Genomic DNA, 23,664 nt, shown 5'->3' on the forward strand with positions numbered 1-23,664 from the left:
CAATCATCTCTGTTCTTGGGGAATTATAAAATCAACCTTATAACGTATTTACACTCACTTATTCTTGACTCCAAACAGAATGAACAACAACAAAATTAAGGTTCATTCCATCTGAATAAAAATAACCCAATCTTGGAGATGCAAGGACTTTGCAGCTGTCACAACAGAAGCCTGTGGAAACACACTGCCTGACTCTTAGCATCTGACTCATGACTATGCCTAATAGTCACTGTTCTTCAGTGGTTGGACAACACTGTAGTATATTCTGAATCAGCGAAGGGCATTTTCTCCCCACCAACTTTTATTCTTGAAGACAGATATCATTTATGCCAATTCTACTAATATTTATCAGTGAAATCAGTCTTTCATCACATGATTAGGACTCTACAGCAAAAATATATGGATAGTGAAGCATGTTATAAATAAGATTACATACCATGAACATCTTGATTCCTTCTTTTTTTCATTAAGGAAGTTGGGACAGAAAATAAACGATTTACTTCTTTAACAAAATTGCAACATTACACAACAATACATAGCAGAGTTCCTTTACTATAAATTACAACTGCTGGCTAATCATCTAATCAAAAGGCTCCATTAAAGTTGGAATCAGGGGAAGCAAAGATCAATAGGTCCACTAACGGTTTTATTTTAACTTAAAATATAAAACCCATGATTTATTCCCTAGCATTTTGATAGAGTGCCAAGTCCTTAAGGTGAATTTGCTGATCACAGCATTGTCTGCCTTGCCTAAAGTCCAACCCATATACATCGTCTATGATTTCCAATTTCAATTTCTTCAAAGTGGAAAGGGAAGTTGAAGGTATCTGAGGAAAAAACCCTTCCGATCTTACATACTTCTCTGACCTACATGTAATTCAAATGCAGTATTTTATTTTTTTTTAGAAATTCACTTTTATGGAGTCTGACCAAAGCAGTCAACCTTGTTTACACCAAAACAACTCCTTCTTTTTCAGTCTCATGCTTCACTGAATTACGTAATACCTAATTAAGTTACATGATCACAATTACAAGCATAATTGGCATAAACAGGTTTGGCTTAAGACCCAGCCAACTCTTGGTAAGCCCACACCACTCAACCTGTTGGGAGCAAAAATGGTGGGAAAGGCTTTGGAATGTGTGCAGTGTAGTACAGGCATTTGTTAAGATATTTTACAGAGAAACAAAGGATTTCTGGTAAATCCAGTGAATTGCTTGAGAATTTCTACAAAATTCTTAAAATATTAGGTTAACTTAATATTTAGAGAAAAAAATGAAAAAATGTATCAAAAACAAAGAAGAATGTTCAAAATATCAACCCTGCAAATACCTCAAAATTCTACGCATATTTTGGTTAAGGAAACCCTACGCATCTATAAACACTTCCAGAGTTAAAAGTAGCAGGTAAATTTCTATATATTGCAGACTAGCTCATTCTCAATTGACTCTCTCACAAAAGTATAGTTATCCATCCATATTACAATTTTGCCTAATATCCCTTAGAAAGAACACCTTCCATTTTGAATTAACAAGTAAGTTGGCAACTGATCCAAGTACAAAGCTATGAGATGTCACACTAGTTTCTCTCTAAAAGAACAGCTCCTTCTTTGCATTAGTGATAGGAAATCTCTTCATAATCTTGATTTCTCCTTTCATTCATGAACAAAACTGTAAAACCCCTTAGAAAAACCGTACCCAGTCATATTTGCATGACTCCTGGCTAAACTACTGCATTATCTCTATCCCAGAACCACCAGTAAACAGGAAGTAAAATTCATTCAAGCTGAATTTTTCAAGCAACCTATTTGCACACTGCTGTGAATCATGTGTCTTATTCTTATGTATAATATAAATTTAGTATCAAATCTTGCGATTCAAGAAAAGGAATTTGATCAGTAAATTTAAATTTAAGAACCAAACATTTTAAGACCAAATCTCTGTACAGAAATTGCCAAAGAAGTCCTGTCAATTAATTTTAAGTCACTCCATGAAGCTGAATTTTATTCTTGAAGAGAAAAACCGGCCAAGAATTATTCCGCAAAGAACTTGCAGCCTCTGAAATTTCAGACAACAGATTCTTCAGCACTCCATCATTCTGCTTTGCTTTGACCATGATTGTAAAAAGATACTACAGAAAATTCTAAATCATTAACTTGAGTGTTTATTTGCAAATTAACATAAATTAGCAGATTGTTACACTTTTTTTTTTTTTTGAGAGAGAGCGTGCGCGGGCATGCGCGCACACACAGGCACGCATGAGTGGGGGGAGGGGCAGAGGAAGAGGGGAAAGAGAATCTCAAGCAGCCTCCACGCTCAGTGCAGAGCCCAATGCAGGGCTTGATCTTAGGACTCTGAGATCATGACCTGAGCCAAAATCAAGAGTCAGATGCTTAACCAACTGAGCCACCAAGGCACCCCTAATTATCACACTTTATAATATGTGTGCTATGTTAAAAAAATGCGTAAGACAGTATTTAAATTAAAAGAGGAGTCATTAAACTAATGGGCAGAGCATATTACATTTAAGCATCAAGTCTAACCATACTATTCACGGCACAGTAAAGAAAACCAAATGATTCAAGAGCGAAAGTAAAAGAAAAGTAATTTTCTAATAACTTAAATAACTACACATATAAATATATTAATATGTTTCACATATGCATACACTGCTGAACAAAAAGCTAAGGGCTGAATGACTTACAGATTTTAATTTACATTAAGACACACTAACCCATCAGTGGCCTCACCCCTACTTTGTCCACCCAATTAAGTGAAGAGCATGAAAAATGACTTCTCACCAGTACATTGTAAATGCCAATATATATTTCTTCTTAAAACTTAAAAGCTCCTTATCCTTTCTTTTACATAATTGATATTTTAAAAACAAAATACATGGTTTCTCATAAATACGACCTATTTTTTAAACTGACAAGAAATAGTATTAGGGAGAATACAAAAAAATAGGGACACGCCCTGCCCTGGGGAGCTTAAATTGAGAAATTTTTGAAAGGTTACTTGGCATTGTCTCCCAAAATTTAAAATGCACATAGAAATTTATACTGAGAAGTATTCATACAAAAGTATGAAGTGATATACCAAGAGATATTTATTACATAACTATTTTTAATAACTAAAAATTAAAATCATTCTAAATGTTCATCAATAAGACACTGATTGAATAAATTACTATATCTGCACAATGGAGAGCATTTTAAGTGAGACAGAAAGAGGTTTATAATGTATGAAATGAAAAAGTAAGATAAGAACAGTGGGACAGTAAATCTCGTTATTAAATTCTATAAATAAAAATGTATATGTGCATATTAAAATATGCACAGAACACAGCTATAAAAATATATACATCAAACTTGCAGAGGGTTTACAGAAACTCTCTTCTTTCTACTAAATATTACATTAATTTATATGAGCCTGCATTCATTCCCTAAGATTAAAAAGCTCATACTCAAGCAGAACATTTTAACATTTTGAAGTGTTTTAGTCAAAAATGTAAAAACTTAAAGCATTTTTCCATCATCTTCCCAAAGGATTTTCTTGTCTTTTAATATTTGCTAGTTCCTATATGCAAAACTGATTTTTCTCCTAATACTTAGTAACTATCATCCTCTCAGACTTTAAAAGGTGTTAAATTCAATTTTGCAGGACTATAGGAAACAAAGACATGATGACACAAAATAATAATTATATTCGAAGATGTGACTTTTTTGATATTTTGCCCCAAATATTTACTATCTTCAGAACAAAACAACGGGATATTGATAATTTTTTGTAAGAATGGAATACATTTTTTAAACAAAATTTAAATGGCTTCTGTAGTGATAGATAAAACTCGTGTCTTTTCATTTACATATCCCATAGGTTGTATAATAGCATTTTTTTCAGTAAGTATAACACCTGTTCATCAAAATATCTTCCAAAGATCACCAAGCTTTTTCTTTTATTAATGGCTTTAATCTTGATTTATAGCATCAATATTTCTCCATCTAAACTCAAAACAATTTTGATAGTAAAAAAATTTAAATCAAATATGTCTATATTAAACATTTTTTAATATTTAAACTTGATTTTCAAAATAAAGATTTATGCTCACTAGACTTCATACTTGTAAAAATAATTTTACTTTCCTAAAATATTTTAAAGAATCGAAAATAATAATTTTTACTTTACCTAGTTGTTGATGTTGGTGTTTGTCATAATCTCTGTGACAGAAATGGATTCCATCTTTCTCATCTACAATCTTCTCTGATGAAAGCAAACTAAGACGTCTCATCTTAAGTAACCTTGGGGAGCTTTCCCGAAAACTATCTCTAGTATCCAAAACCACATCTCCCGAGAGAATGGGAGGAACGACTCTCTTTAAAAAATCCATTTTAAGGTTCTTCTGCTTTACTCGACCCACAAGCACATGGAAAGGTGCTTGTACCAACTTCCTGATGAGAAGGTGAGGTACACTATTTGTGTCAAAGAGCAGGGAAATGTCATGTGAACTTAGGTGGTGCCAAACGCCAGGTCAACTGCCAGCTGTTCTGAAGCTGATTTTTAAGACACTTGCTGTTCGTACTGATAACAAACCAAACAGCTATAGCCCATGAAACCGCACTTCGTTCATACACAGACGTACACGTACATGTACAATGGGTGTTAACAGCAATATTGCGACTATAAAATGTTTAGCATTCACTTGGTTTAACATTTAGACTTTGAAAATCTAAGCTGTGATAATGTTAAGACAAATTTACTTTCCTTGGGGCGTGTCTTAAAGAAACTTAAAACTGAAGTGCAAAACAGTAACTTGTATTCAAAAGATAATTCTTATCATTCTGAAAATTCACTGAGACCTCAGAAACGCCAAGTTTTATGGGACATTAAAAGCAGTAATTTAAAACTTTATGCTGTATTGCGAACATTCCAATGTACTTTTAAATACACAAAAAAAATGCGTTACAGTTAATCATAACTATCAATAGTAGCAATGAAAACTTTGGCATGAATTACCCCCCCCCAAAAGAAAAGATTGATAATTTAAAAATATATGGATCTAAAGAATATAAAATTGAAGAATTTCAAGTATAAATACTTAGTTCCATAAACCCAGTCATCAACCTTACATAATTTAATTCCAAATAACTGAGCATTCTACTAAATATTTTAAAATAGCAAAAGCAGCTGATCCTACTGCCTTACTGCCATCCAGAAGCATAACCAAACATGCCAGTGAAAGTGCCTACGTAAGACTTTGAGAACTGAAATTAGAATATTCTTTTCTTCTTTCCTTTGCCTGCCCTCTGGTGGGGGTACAAAGTGAGCAAAACGGAAATAAACAGAAGGATCAGGTAAGGGAGAAGAAGGAAATAAATAGAAGGATCGGGTAAAGCGTAAACTCCCTAAGTAATCAAATTTATGACTTTGAAGGATATACATTTTAATAACAAAAAAACAAACCTGATTCACTCAGTGGAACACAAGCACAATCTCATTCTTCTAATACTCAACATGAAGAAAATAATTTACATATTTTAAAAGATGAAGCACAGAAGAGTCTATATAGATATCAGGAAAAATTGTAAAGGGGCGCCTGGCTGGCTCAGTCAGTAGGGCATGTGACTCTTGCTCTCAGGGTTGTTAAGTTTGAGCCCCATGTTGGGTATAGAAAGTACTCTTAAAAAAAAAAAAAATTTTTTTTTTTTAAATTGTAATGTATGGGGCATCTGGGTGGCTCAGTTGGTTATGCATCTGCCTTCAGTTCAGGTCATGACCTCTGGGTCCTGGGATCAAGCCCCACGTCGGGCTCCCTGCCCAGCGGGGAGAGTGTGCATCTCCCTCCCCCTCTGCCACTCCCCGTTTGTGTGTTCTCTCTCTCTCCCTCTATCTCAAATAAATAAATAAAATGTTAAAAGAAAAACTGTAATGTAAAAACAAGCAAATTCCTGGTTCTGAATTGTTGGGTGTTTAATCCTTATTCTTCTACCACATAATTGTGAAGTCAATTTTTTATTTCATTCATTTAAAAGATATTAATCGGAGGTCCTCTACATGTAAAGCAGTAATATATTATTAGGTTCAGGGAAAATTTAGAGGATTTATTAATGCATATCCTGTTTCAGGGAATCCTACAGTAAAAATGAAGGAAAAACAAGGAAATCAAATGAAAGATGTAAATTTTTTACCCCAAAGTAGGGCCATACTTACTAGAAAACAATGTGGACTTTTAAAAAATGCTCCTAAGAAGGGGATGCTCTCTTAACCCTTCAGCGTAAAGGGATAAAAACTAATATCTGAACAGCCTATTTCCCACACACAGGAAAAAACAACTGGTTAGAACCATAATCCATATGTCTTTTTTTTTTTTTAAGATTTTATTTATTTATTTGACAGAGAGACAGCCAGTGAGAGAGGGAACACAAGCAGGGAGAGTGGGAGAGGAAGAAGCAGGCTCCTAGCGGAGGAGCCTGATGTGGGGCTCGATCCCATAATGCCGGGATCACGCCCTGAGCTGAAGGCAGACGCTTAACCGCTATGCCACCCAGGCGTCCCCATAATCCATATGTCTTAAGAGCTGAGAAGCTATCGCTGTGTCTTCCAGGGTCTTTTCCCCCTCCTCTCTATAGATAGGATCACATAATTCTTTACAACTTTGGTTTATGGTTCTCTTCGGGTCCCGTTACAGGTCCCCCTCATCTTACGGAGTCCAGAAACAGTGGCTTATAACACAAGCTAATTACAGAGGGCAAGTTACCTTCATGTTTGTTCATATACAAGATAACCACCTGTGTCTCCGTTAACCCCACGGTTCTCAACTGCACTTTCAACTGGGGACAGGAAAGGCAAGGATGAAGTGTTACAGAAGTCACAAGATTCTTCTCAGATTTCTTTCATTCCACAAGTGTTTGCTGAGCAGCTTCTCTAATGGCCTGTGCAACGTGCAAGGGCACTGAAAATAGGTCTCTGTTCCCAAGGAGCTTACTATATTTATGAAGAAAAAGAAACTCTCACAACTACAGTTCTTCCTGTAGGCCTAACCAAAGCTTTGTTAAGCCTGAATTGCAGTTTGATTTCCTCTGCCTAATCTGCTTCCTAACCTCCTCTCTCAGCAGGTGTTGATCCCTAACAAACATCCTGGAAGCCAAACTTTTTCAGCATCAGCTTCAGAAGGACCCACCCTGAGACATACAGCAAGGAGGAAAGCATGGCATTCTAGTGACAAGACTGTACCCATCGGTAGCTGAATCTATGAGGAGGAAGGGCCATAAAGCCTTGTTGCTTGTTGATATTTCTAAGATCTTTGATTGATTATCACAACTTCCAATTCCCGGTACAGTAGTCAGGATCAAGAAATTATAACAGAAGTTAGTCACTCACATACAGCATTTAAAAATCTTTTTAGACTGCATAGTCAATATTTAGCCTTTAGAATATTTATTATAATCTTACCGGAGAGCTCAAGACAGCAATTTCTTGGTGGTAACTTGAATCATCTAATCCTGACTGTGGGACTCTTGGAGCAGTTTTGAGAGTTAAGCATTTAAGTGTTAATCATCCAAGATTCAAATAAATGGCTTCAGCTCTAAAGGAAAACAAAATACAAGATGTACACATAAGACATGTTTCTAAGTACATTCGTATTGCTCATACCATCTTTACTTCTGAATAGATTATATAGCAGAGTCATTAGGATTGCCAGTTATTTTCTTTCAATAATGTTGCATTACATTTTTTTCTAAATCTTTATTGTGAAAAAATTCAAATGAATGCAAAATTATTGAGAATAGTATAATGACCCCCACCCTTATTAACTCCTAGCAAATCATGTCTCACTGACATCTCATGCATCCCTTAAACCTATCCCACCACTCTGGATTATCCTGAAGCAAATTCCTGACATCACACCACTTCATCTGTAGATAATTCTGTACACCATCTCTTTAGGATACAGATTTACTTTTTAAACATAAGCCAATATCATAATATCTATAATTAACTAATAATAATTATAACATCAAATACCAATCAGTGCTCAAATTTCCCCAACTGTATCAGAATTTTTTTTTTTTAAGTTTGTTCTAATCCAGATCTAAACAAAATCCATACAGGCAATTGTTACTGGGTCTCTTAAATCCCGTTTAATCTACAGTTTCCCCCCTTCTTTCTTCTCTTCACAGTGACAAGTAATGCTTTTACTAGCCAATGCTTGAACTAACATGTCAATACCTTCATTATGCAATAGTATATTTAATACATTTTTATTTTATTCATGAAAATAAACAGATCTGCAAAGTAGTTCATATACCCATGAGGCCTGATATTTACCTCATCTACAGAAAAGTTATGGGATACATATTTTTCAAAGTCCAGTTATATTAACTGATAGAGTCATGTGTTATAAGTCATTATACCACATCTATAACAACTGGATGGTTACTAAGAATGAAACCAATGACCACAGGTAGTTATCCTTTTACTATATATAAGAACTCATGTAATTATACACATTCCACGTTTTTATTACCATTAAAAGTCTTGGCATTTTTCAATAGCTAAATAGGCCACATTTTAAATCTGGCATTGAAAATTCAAATTAACTTCACTTGAAATCATAACTGGTTTCTTACTATTTTTTTTTCTGTTTAATGAATTTAATCCGCAACCCAAGAGAATGGACTAACTACTCTCTGAAATATTAATTTTGTACTTCACTTTCTTAATTTAAAATTCCCTTAGTCAAGTTAGAAAAATAGGATATTCCATTTGCTGACAGGCATAACTGATTAAATCATGATTAAAACCAAATCTTTGAAGCCAAAGAACTTCTAAATATGAATAAAATACTAATTCATATACACTTATTCATAATCAATATCATTCAGAATTACTGGAATTTTTGCCTGCCCCACCAAATATTTCTGAATCTGTAAACAAAATGATATCTACATTCTGCCATAATTCTTGATACTTTTTTGTCATCTTAGGTTCATGGAATCATTTCTCCCTCAAAGCTTATATGACAAACAGCATATCTTTTCTGTCTATAGTGGGTAGTACAGTCATGGAATGGTCTGTAAATTTAATGAAATTTAAACATTCACTTCATTTTCTAGGACAAATCACAAAACCAATTACTGCTAAAGTACAACGCAGTTTTAGGAACACTACTACAACTTCAGAGGACCGATTTGTACCAGCATGCCCAGGTCTTTCATTTTGCTTCACTTTGGAATTTCTTGTTCAGACGTAGCAAAAGCTAATGCCATGCTTTTTATAAAAATGTGTTTTCTCTTCCTGTAACCGCACTGTCAGAGCACTGCGTCATCTCAAGACTTCCCAATGTCTGTCTAGAACTTTCAATGCCTCCTTTAATAGATGCACAACCTTCCTATTTCCAACTTTCATTTTTGATAAAATAAGCACAGGTCTTTGGTTACTCTGGGAAATAGTTGGTTTATACCCTTCCATTATGGATTATAAGCATTTTTAGCCGGGGTGGGTTTTATTGTTTTTGTTCTGGTTTGGGGTTTCTTTCTGCGTGTCAATTGTTTTTTCTATCTTCTGTCCATATATATTACTTAACATGGGACTCATTTTAATTTTCCTTTTACTTGATTAATTTGGAGACTATTTTATCTACAAACAGAGTAATTTCTATTACTACTCTGATAATACTACTTTTGACATGGTTAAGGTCAAATAGGTTGTAACTGTGGTCATAGGGTACACATAATGCTACAGTTTCTTATTTAAAAGAAAAAAGTCATATAAACAAGAGTGACTTGCACAGGTCAGCTGGTATTTGACAACACTGAAGAGACTGTAAATAGCCAAATGGCACAAGCTTTGAAGGAGCAAGGCTTTAAACCTCCAGCAAGAAAAATGGTCTAGAAGCTTCCATGTGCAATAAATAAAGAGGACAGTGGCTCAGCTCGGGTGCTTGGGAGGAGCTCAGGTCAAATGAGGTTCTCCAAGGACAGGCTTGTTTCACTTCAGTCCAAAAGTAAAAGAGAAAGTTGAATGGGTGTTCAAATAGCACATTAACCTCATTTCCTTTCTGAACAGAATTACTAGAATTATAAAGAACAGAAATCTACAAATTTAATGCATCTTAATTATAGTAAGACGCTTGAAGTATATGTCTCTGATAGACAATGATACAGAAAATAATCTCAAGCAAACAGCAAAAATTAAGAGTAAATGAATTTCAGTGATGTTTATTATGATATTCTTAATTTTGTCTATATCCTTCATAATTTGAAAAGGAGAACAAAGCAGTTATGGTGTCTAGTACAAAGCAGATTTGAACCCAACATAAAGAATAAATTAATTATTACATAATTGATGAAAAGGCAGCTTCATAAAGAAATGGAAGTCCCTGCTTACTGTTTTTAAGGAAAAGGCTATTAGAAAATGCCATAGAAATGGTTATCCTGCTGGATAAAAAGATTAGCCTAAGTTACTTCAAAGATTCCAACTCAAAACTCTTAACTTTGACTTCCAGATGTTTTTGATACTTACACAATTGACCGTTGAACAACATGGGGGTTAAGGGCGCTGACTTCTGCACAAAAATCTGCTTATAATTTGACTCCCCAAAAATTGAACTACTAGGAGCCAACTGTTGACTGGAAGTCTTACTGATAACAGTTGATTAACACGTGTTTTATAGGTTACATGTATTGTATACTGTATTCTTACGATAAGGAGAAAAATGTTAAGAAAATCATAAGAAAAAATGCACTTAAGAGTACTGTACTACATTTATTCACAAAAATCCATGTTTAGGTAGACCCACACACTTGCAAACCTGTGATGTTCAAGGGTCAACTGTGCTTGAATACTAAAATAAGTAATGACTAGAAATTCATCATATTTCAACTAAAGAAAGAAACCAGATTGCAAGATATGTAATCTATGAGGGCAAATTCTTGCCCTTCTATTAAAATTATTCTGGGAATCTCACAAGGCCTCTTAAAATGATGCAAAAGACCAAAATGATTCAAATGTTCTGACAGCCTTTTAGAATAAGGATGTGATCGTTTTCAAATAAATTTAGAATAATCACGGATCCTATTCACAGTAGCAAAATAATTATGGAAAATAAAAAATCCAGTAATTTTTATAATCTGCCAAAAATTTTATAAAGTATGAAAAATCAACTCACATATAATCACGTGCAGGCAGCAAACAATTATTCACATATGTATCTTTTATGTCTAACCAGTAAAAATCATTAATATAAAAAACTTACAATCATCCCTTTAATTAACAAAGAAAACTGATGATTCATAAAATCTACAGCCTCCATCATAGTTCAATTTTTAGAAATTCACTTTTTCTCTTATTTTAGAAATGCTATCATTTTTACAATTTTTAAAGTGGGTTTGCATTTTACCCTTCTGTCATTCTTTTTAACCTTCTCCCAAATTTCAATTTTAAAGAGTACAGAAACTTTCTACACTACCTAATGTAATCACAAATTATGCTATATTACCTACTAAAAATGCTGTATAATGGTACTGAGCTAAATAGGGCTTTACTGCAAAAAAAAAAAAAAAATCTAAATTTCTTGCTGATAAAGCAACGTTCTCTGCAGGTAAATTTGTCAACATTTTGTTGATTTTACATTTTTAGCCAGAATAGCAGTTGTTATCATATTACTTGATCTAATGAAAACTGGCAAAATTTTCCATTCAAAAACTTAAGGGGAAGTTTTGTACAAAGGCTTCATTCATTGAATCAAATGAAAACAGCACCGGAGCACAACATTTTCTAACATGCTGATGAATATGTATGGTTTAGAATATTTTTCCTATTACATTCCCATGTTGGCATAGGGAAAAAAAAAAGGAATTCAGTCACAAAAGCATCATACAAGTATTCTACCTACTCATCTAGATTTGAAAACCAAGAGAAAAATGTTAATTTATTTTTTACTTATTTATTTGATGGAGAGGGAGAGAGAGAGAGAGAGAGAAAGAGCATAAGCAAGGGAAGCAACAGGCAGAGGGACAGGGAGAAGCAGGCTCCCTGCCGAGCAGGGAGAGCCCAGCACAGGGCTCGATCTGGGGACCCTGAGATCATGACCTGAGCCCAAGGCAGATGCTTAACTGACTGAGCCACCCTGGCATTCCCAAGAGAAAAATTTTAAATAAATGTAGGAGCAGACCAGTAAGACATCAACCTCACTAAATCTGGAATGTATTCCCATCTCTAACTTCTACAAATCTATTACTGTAACTATGCCATACATAAATGTACAGAAATCATACATTCAACAAATACTTATTAAGCAGACCTACATGCTAGGAACCAGGGACAGAGAAGTGAATAAAACACAAAAATCCCTGACCTCATGAGGCTTATACTCTAATAGGAGCTTGAGTTTTTTGATGTCATTCCACAGAGAATCTGAAAAAACTGCTGAAGGCCTCTCCTTCCAAAATGCACATATATACTTAGTTTTGCAATGTATGAACCTTTCTGATCCAATCACTAATCATGGGTTAAAAATCCCTGATAAAAATCCTCCTCGTGTTTATTTTCTATCTCTGCTATTTATAGTAGTTTCATAATTTTACTATTCATAGTAAAAAATAATAATTTTCCTCCATTAAAATACCTTTAAATTTCAATGTAATGTTTTCTACTTATTCCAATTGTACCTCTCACAAATTTCTAGTCTGTCAGTTTACTTTTTATCAATATTGGTCTTTCTAGAAAACTCGATCCTAACGTCGTTGGTAGCTTCACGGGGAAATTTTCTGAATTCATTAATTATTCTCTAGATCCCCTTAAGTTAAAATCCCCCTCCCACTGCCCAAGTCTTCTATGAGTCTTTGTAGCAAGGTCACCTATAGAATCTCTTGAAGAAGATATGCTCAAGAGAAAACCACAATAAAACCTTAACCATTTAACACAAACTACCAACTAATGAACCAAAATTTTCTTCTGTTTTTGCTTGTCACAAAAAGAGTGACTCCTTAGGGAAAAAGAGGAAAGGAAAAAAACAAAAAATGGGGAAATGTCTTTATTTAAAAATGCAACATCTAAAATACTTTCTAGGGTCATTAATGAAGTCTATAATCAAGGTGCTGTACCTTTTATATCTATAATTTTTGAAATTATACAATGGAAGTCTCAACTAAGTATGACGCTGAGGTCCTATCAGGTAAAATATCAAAGAAATTGCATGCAAATATATGAATATTTTGTACATTTTTATAAAACAATTTAATAAAAAAGTGGCTGGGCTAATCCAAGTTTTAAGTTTTTCAGAAAAATGAATAAATGACTGCAAGGTCATAAAAGTAAAAGGCCACCATATAAACTCCCAAGTTTGTCACTTCTCTTTTTCTCTGTTTACAGTCTCCAGCAGGCTTAGGAAGCCTGGCTTTCATAAGAGCAACTATGAAAGCACAAATTCCCCTTGATGTGTAGATGATCTATTTCTCCCGAATTTATAGCCCCCAAACAACTTAAGTTTAAGGAGGAATGATCGTTTGTCATCTACAATCTCACAATTTGTATCAAAGTCTTTTAAAATGTCTTATATTCCTTGATCCAATAATTCTACTTCTAAGGCCTTTTTTCTAGGGAGATAATCAGAAGTACACATACAGATTTATTTGCAAAGATGTTCACTGTACCATTATTTCTACGAGCAGAATGCTGCAGAGGCGGCACCGAACAAAGCACTAGTTGAAAACAACCATGGTATATTCAGAAAACAAAGTATGATCCATCAGTTAAAGAACACGTTTTACTAATACGTCACAATAGTCACCATATAGCTTAAAATAAGAAAAAAAAAACAGAACCATGTTTACAGTATCTTTCCAATTGTTGGGGAGTTAACGCTACATTTAGAAGCAAAGAATACAGGCACCTGGCTGGCTCAGTCAGAAGAATATGAGACTCTTAATCTCAGGGTCACTGAGTTCAAGCCCCATGGTGGGGGGAGAAGGATAGAATCAAATTGTCTAGGCACTCAATCTCTGTGTCCCCAGAGGGATATCCCTATAAGGATAATAACACCTCTTACAGCTATTATGAGAATTAAGTATAAAAGATGAAAATGTTTAAATAGTGATTGACACATAGTAAGTACTCAATAAATGTTTATTATTTATTAATTTACATCACATATTCTGACAGACTGATGTGCAACACTTCCAAAAACAGTAATGAAGAAATAAAAATCAGTCATAATTCTAACACCTAGAGAGAGCCGCTACTAATTCATGTTAATATCTGGGTTAATTTCTTTCAGGTCTTTCAATATGTACTAGATGTTTTATAAAATTGGTGTCACATTGTATCATTTCTAACAATTACAAAATATTATTTTATAAATATTATGTATATTTAATCATTTCACTATTATTGAGTGAGGTTCAACTCTTCACTATTATAAATAATATGGCAGTAAATATCTTAATTGGTAATCTTTGTATACATCTTTTAAATTCCCTCAAGAAAGAATCTAGAAACAGAATTTCTATCTCAAGTGGTATGAAATACACTCGGCTTCATTCCTCTACCTGTATGGAATGCAGACAGACACCAGGTGTTCAAAAATGCTGATTTCTCCTTTTTCTCCAGGGGCACTTAAAAGATACTAATTTGCTTTCTCACTCTAACTTTTCTATTGTTTTTTGGTACAACTGCTTATCAGGCATTTCACTTTTTTCATTTAGCCTATTTAAAGGATCTCATTTTCCCTTTATATCACTCTAACATCCCCAACACAATTTGAGTATTCAGAACTTCAGTATCTTCCCCAGAAGGTGAAGATTCTACTTTATAGGTCTAGAAATGAAGTCCTGGTCTTTCAGAAACACATCCTGAAGTATTTATGGATGATGTTTCATGACCAAGGGATTGCATCAAACTACCTGGGAACTGGAGAAAGGGAGCAGGTAGAAGCAACGAGTTGATAAATGTTGAAGCTGAGGATGGGCACATGAACATTCATTCCACTATTCTCTGTTTAGTTTTAGTTTTTGTTTTTAATTATCTTTGGTGGGAGAAATTGTTTTTAAATCCTTAAAAGATATAATTATTAGGGGCGCCTGGGTGGCACAGCGGTTAAGCATCTGCCTTCGGCTCAGGGCGTGATCCCAGCGTTATGGGATCGAGCCCCATATCAGGCTCCTCCGCTATGAGCCTGCTTCTTCCTCTCCCACTCCCCCTGCTTGTGTTCCCTCTCTCACTGGCTGTCTCTATCTCTGTCAAATAAATAAATAAAATCTTCAAAAAAAAAGATATAATTATTAAAATCTATAAAACAATTATAGGTTTAGCTTGTACCATAGGTCTTACAGAATAATTCAATGATCATAAAAAAAAGGCAAGATCAAACATAGTTAAGCCAAATTCAAAAGCGAAGTAAACAACTACAGTATTTAGAATCTCTCAATTATACTTGCCAGTAATTCCCACAGATAAAAACATACTACAATGCCTTTTTCCAAACCATGGCTTCAGCATACCATGCTGATTCTCCAAAACAATATTAGTATTTATATTGTGCATTACAAGAATACAATTATGCCTCTGTATGTGCCCACATGAATATTTGATATGTAGTTTTATTATGTACTAGTATTAAATAATCCAAATTCTCTTGGTGTTTAAATCACATCTTGGTACCAAGTTAGGCACATCGTAAACAACACTTACAGATTAACAGTTAAATCCACCCAAGTGTTTTTTGTGCCCAGAGGCAGTGTCATGGAAAAGAAAAAAAACAATAAACAAAAAAACTATCTCACTGCATGTCTTTTATTCAGATGAACTGTGGTAAAATATCACCTGTGTGTATTTCTACCTGTACAGAAAACAGTTTACCTTGATGTCAGGTCATGACAGCAAAAGAGCGTTGCAAAAAGAACAAGTCACATATCTAGGAATAAGTGTTATCAATGGCTACTCCCCAGGTTTAAAACAAGGGTGAAATGGACGATTAGAGAGAAGTTTCCAAACTCATCACTGCAGTAAAAAAACAAAAACAAACAACAAAAAAAACCATTGTATATAAATGTACTTATATTTTATATAACAACCCAGTATATATATGTGTGTGTGTATGTATATATACGCACACCCACATGATACGCTTGAAATAATAATCTGCAATACACTTTGATAAGTCTCCAAACTATTTTTAAAAAGTGTTATATTCTAGTCACTACCTACTAAAATAATTTCTTGAGTTCATAGTTTAAATCCCTAGAATTAAAAAATGGCCTGCATCTCCTCCTGCTTACTAACAAGGGAGACGAAGAAAGTACTTGACAAGCTACACATCTCAGGCCAGCCAATCATCTGCCTGCTTGAACTCTCTCCCCTGCACAGAAAATGATATTACTACATGTCTGGGAGGATGAGGTGCTGGGGGACAGAAGACACTGAAGTGGGTTGGAATCAGAAGACCGCTGCTTGCACACATGCATGCATACACACACACACACACACACACACACACACAAGAAGATCATCTCTTGCATTTCTTCCTATTCTAAAATTCTGTCATTCTAAGAACTGGCTCTGAGAGTATGAGTCCCTAAAGGGCAAGAAATTCATCGTTGCATCTCCCACAGTGCCTAGCGAACTGGCTTTCATAAAAATAATAAAAGCACTAAATAAAAATTAAATTCAACAAATAATATGGAAACCAAGCATAAATGCAAAGGTCTGTCATTAAATGTACGTTATCTACACACTATTAAATGTAAAAAAAAAAAAAAAATCAATGCTATTGTATATTATCTGAAAACTCATAAGCATAAAAATGTTAAAATATATATTGTGGATGTCTTTGTATGTGCCTGTATATATAATATCTATGTTACAAAGCAAATACTATTCTTGTTACATTGTCCATAAAGGTATAAAACAATTCACTTTAAAATTATTCTAAAACTCAGAATCAAATTAAACACTTTTAGTTTCAATCATACTTTTTTTCCCCTCTACCTGCTTAATGATATTAGTAAAGAAATTAGCAAAACACAGGTCCTGTACAAACAAAAAAATAATAGCAGACAACTGGGCAACATAAAACTTTCATAGTTCAACCATGATTTATAGTACTCCAAAGTTCACCAGTTCTTGGTTCAAATGGTCTCCTCTGCTTTTGTCTTAGAAGGAGTAGTTTTCTCAAAAAAAAAAAAAAAAAAAAAATTTCAATGACATCAAAGTTTCTGCCTAAATATATTAACTTTCAATAAATTATTACAGTTTAATTGAAGTGGGGGGAGGAGCCTACATAAAGGATTTCAATTTTAAATCCCAATAAAACTTCTTATAGGGGCGCTTGGGTGGCTCAGTTGGTTAAGTGGCCAACTCTTGATTTTGGCTCAGGTCATGACCTCGGGGTCCAGGGATCAAGCTCCAAATGGCTCCATGCTCAGTGTGAAGTATGCTTGGGATTCTCTCTCCCTCTCCCTTTGCCCCTCCCCCTGCTCTCTTGCTCTCCCGCTCTCTCTCTCTAAAATAAATAAATAATCTTAAAAAAAAAAAACTTTTATAAATAAGGACAATAAAGTCAATCTTTATACTTTTTACAGGATATTATAAAATGCCATGTGATGCAACAAAAGACCCCTTTCTCATGACAACCTGAAAAATTATAACACAACTTTCACCTTCTTTCCATAAGATTTGCCTAAAATTCCTAGTAATTTGAGGTTTTGAATTACTTGGGGGAAAAAAATCAAAAATTTTGCCAAAATTAACATAACTTCTGATTTTTAAGTGAGGAAAATGTTTACAAATACATGATTCTTTTAGTAATGAAAACGTTTTTTTAAAGATTATTTGAGAGAGAATGAATGGAAGGGGCAGAAGGAGAATCTCAAGCAGACTCTACGCTAAGTGAGGAGGCTGACCTCACGACCCTGAGATCATGACTTGAGCCAAAACCAAGAGTTGGACACTTAACCGCCTGCACCACCCAGGTGCCCCTAAAAGAATAATGTATTTTAATGAGCAATTCCAAATTTCCAGTTCTGATTAACATTTCTCACCTTTTCCTGGATTTCTAAATTTTAATCACTACTAACCAAAATTAAACATACCTTGAAAAAGCTTCATGGAGAAGGACTTGAAATGTCCCTTGAAAGAAATAAAGGAAATAGAAAATTTGCATTGGCAGAAGAGAAAGAAAGAAGAGTGGGTATGATGGGGGTGGTACAGGATACAGGATGGGATTAGCTTCTCTAGAGGTCTTTCATTAAAAATTGTTAGAGATAATATCCAACAATATTATCGGACCAGTGAATGAGGAGTCTCCACAAGCCACAGGGAGACATGCACTTAACAATGACTAATGGTCAACCCTGAGTTCCCAGGATCTGCTCTAAGTGGTACCCACACAGACACAACCACCACCATCCAGAAGCTTAGAGGCCAGCCAGAAGAAAAACATGATCAGTTTCAGGTGCTTTGACAAAAGTTACCTAAATACGTTCAAGCTACAACCAGGTGCAAACAAGGGAGACAATCATTAATTTAGGTGGAAAGGGGGACAGGAAAGACCTCTCCAAGTAAGTGGGGCTCACGTCTCTGGGGCCAGAAGACTCACTGTATCGACAATCTACAACTCTATGAACAGCTTTGTGCCCCTCTTTGAGGAACTGGCTAGCTGTTGATTAAAACAGCAAAAACAAAAACAAAAACCCAACCATTTAAGTAACCTATTAAGGCTCAAAAAAACACGACTGTAGGTCTGGTGAGCCACAACTTCCCTGTGTGACAAGCTCCGACGTTGGGTGCTATCCCATACCATCCTAGTTACACAAAGGTGCCTGGCTGCATCCCAAAAATGGTTATCTTGGGGGCGCCTCCTCTCCATGTTTATGAAAGGAAGGATTGTGTATGGTAAGGTTTACACTGATTGACAGCTCCTCTTGCTCTAGAAATTTATAAAAGATAATAAGCAATTTATTCAGATCAAAATCCTCTGTATGGAAAATAACACATTTCAAAGTTAGTAACAAAACAACATTCCAAATGAGTTTGGTCACCATGGATGACCATATAGAACATGCCACAAAGCTTAAGCCTCCACATTCCAGTACATCCAGTAACTCTAAAAGGATTGCACACAGAAGTCCAAAAACCCCACCCTATTCCACCAATAGGCTTTATTCTTCACAGCGGTTAAGTCAGTCTAAACAAATTACAAATATAGGAGGGTAGAATTCAGAATTGGTTCACTGTACCCAAAGAAATGGTGCCCTAGAAATCCAAATTAATTAAGTAGCCAGTAAGAAAAACAGTAACAACCACTAATTACTGAGGGCCTACTATGCATAAGGAACTAGGTTAGGTGCTTTACACACATCACTTCATTTCAACCCAAACAAACCCATAATCTCTGTAAATGTTCAACTTCGCAGCTATGGAAACTGACAAAGCTACTAAATGAACTACGAATACTGCTCATCTGGATTCTTTTATCTTTCAAAAGAATAAGCTGTTACATGGCGTTCTATGCAATAAAGTTCTCAACCTAAAAATATAACTATGATTTCAACGTTTTTATATTGATTCTGAACCTCAGAACGAAAGCTAGAGACTTCTCTGAAAAAGATTTAAGCATAGTTAGGTAAACTGTGTGTTAATTATTTCATAAAGAAAGAATAAATTTGCCTTATCGAAAGTAAAAAAAAAAAAATGGGGGGAAGCCTGCTGTTTTAGGAGGGGCCATTAGGAAGAGCAGTCTGGTGCTCCTTTAGATGGCCTGACATAAAGGAGTCATACTTCCAGCCAACCCGTGCCCCCAGAGCTGCCCTGTGGCTGCCTTGTCCTTCAAGTGCAAGAACCATTTGAAATATCAGCAATGGAAGCCAATGTGACCATCCCAATCTGGCAAGACAAGCCACATGGCGCTACTCACAGTTCAGGAGAGAAGAACTGGGACCAACCTGTCTCTGAAGCCATGTCCCTGGGCACCCCTCGAGAGCCTGCTCAACATGTCTGACCTGTGTCCCTACTCTGGCTGACATCGCCTGGATAGCTACAGATGAAGAAGAGACATAGGCCCAGGTCAGGAGTGACACACAGCCCCTGAGGCACACCTGGAAGCCGAGCCCTCAGACTGTCATGCAGCGCAACGCCTCGGTGCCCAAGCTGCATGGGTCTGAGGAGAGGCTCCTGACCTTGAAGAAGCCAGCCCTGCCAGTGCCCTAAGCCACACCACAGAACTGCAAGATGAGCTGAGCCACCTGCACAGCCAGATTGTGAAGACAGTGGCAGCTGATACAGCTTTGGGTTCATTAACAACAGATTTCTTATCTCCAGGAAGTTTAAATGTCTCTTCTCCCTTACCTTGTTTTAGGATCCTCATTCCACTGTACAACTTCCCTTGTCATTAGTGACATCACCAAGGAGACCAAGGTAGAGGTCCCTGAGCTTCCATCAGTCCCCCTGCTTTGTTCTGCCAGCCCTGAAGGTTGCAAACCAGAATACAACACTCCCTGCGGCTCGTCTGAAGATGACTGTCTCTCTATCCAAGGCCAGCAGCTTTGCAGATATGATGGGGATCTTGAAGGACTTTCACCAGATGGAACAGAGCCAAAATCTAGCTCTTATAAAAACCTCAGAGAAAAAAACCTTAATGACAACACACATAAGTAATCTACCTGATAAAGAGTTTCAGGTAATGGTCCTAAAGATGCTCACCAAACTGGGGAGAAGAATAAAGGACCACGGAACCCCACAAAGAGATGGAGAACATATGGAAGTGCTAAACAGAGGCCCCAGAGCTGATGAATACTATAACTGAGCTGAAAACACACTAGAGGGGTTCACCAGCAGACCAGATGAAACAGAAGAAAGGATAAGTGAACTCAAGGACAAAGCAGTGGAAATCTGTTGCTAATCAGAGCAGAAAGTAGGAAAAAAGAACAACAACAACAAAAAAAAGTGAAGATAGCTTAAGGGACTTATGGGACAACATCAAGTTGACTAACATTCTCATTACAGGGCTCCTAGAAGGGACAGAAATCTCATTTGAAATAAGAATGGCTGAAAACCTCCCTAACCTGGGGACAGAAACAGACATCCAGATCCAGGAGGCCCAGAGTTCCAAATGAGATGACTCCAAAAAGACCCTAAGAGCAGCAAGAGAAAAATAACTTGCTTTGTAAAAGGGAACCCCTATAAGCGTATCAATATACATCTTTCAGCAGACAGTTTGCAGCCCAAAAGGGAGTGACATAATAAATTCAAAATGCCTTAAAGAAGAAAACTTCCAATCAAGCAAAGTTATCATTCAGAATTGGAGAGATTTCCAGATGAGCAGAAGCCAAAGGAGTTTATCACCACTAAGTCAGCCATACAAGAAACGTTAAAATGACCTCTTTAAGCTGAAAAGAAAGAGCACGAATCAGTAAAGGAACACATATCAAACAGTAAATCTCACTGGAAAGATAAATATAATAAAAAATAATGGATTTATCATCTATTATTAATCTTAAAAGTAGTAAAAATAACTATGAGTACAATAATTAGTTAAGGGATACACAAGACAAAAAGATGTAGGTTCTTTCAGCACATGACCACCCACCACCACGGCTGCTTTCTGCTGCTTTGGTGCCTCATCCAGAGTTGGGGCCTTAGGCCTAGCCTCCTATGGGACGCACAGCACCCAATTTCCAGATGCCTACGGGAAGGAGCTCTTTGACAAGGCCAACAAACACCACTTCTTACACATCCTGGCCCTGTTGGGGGTGCCCCATTTACAGCTAGTCTCTGGAACCACCTTATTCTGTACCAGTTTTTACTATCGGGCCCTGAGTGCAGACCCCAGTGCCCAGACTTTGGCCCCTGTGGGAGGGAGCCTGCTAATCTTGGGCTGGCTTACCTTGGCTCTTTGAACTTCCTTGCATTTAATCTCTGGGTACTTTTTGAGAGTTGGAGAAGGGAGAGGATTAAAAGAGAAAGGAGGGGGGAAAAAAGATGTAAAATGTGACATTAAAAACATGCGGGGGAGGAGTAAAAATGTTGAGCAAATGCTATCAAACTTAAGTTGGCAACTATTTTATCAACTCAAAATAGACTGTTATAGATGTAAGTAGATATAAGTTGTTACAGTTAAGGCTAACCTTAACTACAAAACAAAACCTACAGTCAATATACATAAGATAAAGAAAAAGGAATATAAGCATACCACTAAAGAATGTCATCAAACCATAAAGAGAGAAAGAGAAGAAAGGAACAGAGAGGAACTACAAAAACAGCCAAAAAACAATTAACAAAATGGCAATAAGTACATACCTATCAATAATTATACTTTAAATATAAATGGACTAAATACTATAATCAAAAGACAGAGTAGCTAAATGGATTAAAAAACAAAACCTATATGCTGCCCACTAGAGATTCCCTTAGATGTAAGAACATACACAGACTAAAAGTGAAGGGATAGAAAAAGATATTCCAGGCGTACCGGGGTGGCTCAGTTGGTTAAGCATCTGACTATTGATTTCGGTTCAGGTCAGGATCTCAGGGTCCTGGGATCGGGCCCCACATCAGGTTCAGAGATGGGCATGGAGCCTGCTTAAGAGTCTCTCTTTCCCTCTCCCTCTCTCTCTCTGCCCCTTCCCCCTCCTCCCCATGCAAGCACAGACACTCTCCTAAAAAAGATATTCCGTATAAATGGAAACTAAAAGGAAGCTGAGGTAGCTATACTTGTATCAGAAAAAACAGATTTCGGGGGCACCTGGGTGGCTCAGGCATTAAGCATCTGCCTTCGGCTCAGGTCATGATCCCAGGGTCCTAGGATCGAGTCCCACATCTGGCTCCCTGCTCGGCGGGAAGCCTGCTTCTCCCTCTCACACTCCCCTTGCTTGTGTTCCCTCTCTCGCTGTCTCTCTCTGTCAAATAAATAAAATCCTTAAAAAAGAAAAGAAAGAAAAAGAAAAAACAGACTTCAAAACAAAGATTGTAAGATGAGAAGAGACAAAGGGCATTATATAATGATAAAGGGGTCAATCCAACAGGAGGATAAAACATTTGTAAATATTTACGAACCTAATATAGGAGTATCTGAATATATAAAGCAAAAATTAACAGATATGAATAGAGAAATACCATACAATAACAGCAAGGGACTTGAATACCTCACTTACATCAATGGATAGATTATCCAGACAGAAAGTAAGAAAACATCAACCTTAAATAACATGTTAGACCAGACAGACTCAACATTATACACACACACACACACACACACAGAACATCCCATCCAAAAGCAACAGAACATACATTCTCAAGTACACACGGAACATCCTCTAGAATAGGTCATACAGCCACAAAACAAGTCTGAATAAATTTAAGAGGACTGAAATCATATCAGGCATCTTTTCTAACCACAGTGATATGAAACCAGAAATCGATTTTTTTTTGAAGTTTAAAAAAAGAGGGAGAAAGAAATTATATTATAGCAAAAAAAAAAAAAAATCACAGAGATTTGTTGCTTATTTTAAGACTAAAGTCAATCTTCTTCTGTTAATGTCTTACTATTAATTTAAAAGTCCTAGAACAACTTTATAAAGGAAAGTGACATTCTTCTGTTTTAGTCAGAGTTCTTAAAATAATTTTTAACCTAAAATGTTGCCCAAAGATGGATGCTCAGTTTAAACACCGGTG

At 35.9% G+C, this 23,664-nt stretch overlaps 1 protein-coding gene and 1 pseudogene across 2 annotated transcripts in view; one reads left to right on the forward strand and one right to left on the reverse strand.

The window, feature by feature from the left end:
- FRYL (FRY like transcription coactivator) overlaps positions 1-23,664 on the reverse strand; it is a 247,256-nt gene that overhangs the window by 174,388 nt on the left and 49,204 nt on the right. Inside the window, exons 3-4 of one of the 2 annotated variants that reach the window (XM_057309790.1) lie at positions 15,856-15,996; positions 7,450-7,582 (exon numbers count right to left, since the gene is read on the reverse strand). The gene's annotated coding sequence lies outside the window, so the exon portion shown is untranslated. The remainder of the gene's footprint in view (positions 1-7,449; positions 7,583-15,855; positions 15,997-23,664) is intronic. The other variant, XM_057309789.1, reaches the window with a different exon arrangement.
- Positions 19,850-20,797, forward strand: LOC113262474 (mitochondrial fission regulator 1-like; annotated as a pseudogene).

This window comes from Ursus arctos, unplaced genomic scaffold, assembly GCF_023065955.2.
Source record: "Ursus arctos isolate Adak ecotype North America unplaced genomic scaffold, UrsArc2.0 scaffold_9, whole genome shotgun sequence".
In the NCBI taxonomy this organism is placed as follows: Eukaryota; Metazoa; Chordata; class Mammalia; order Carnivora; family Ursidae; genus Ursus; species Ursus arctos.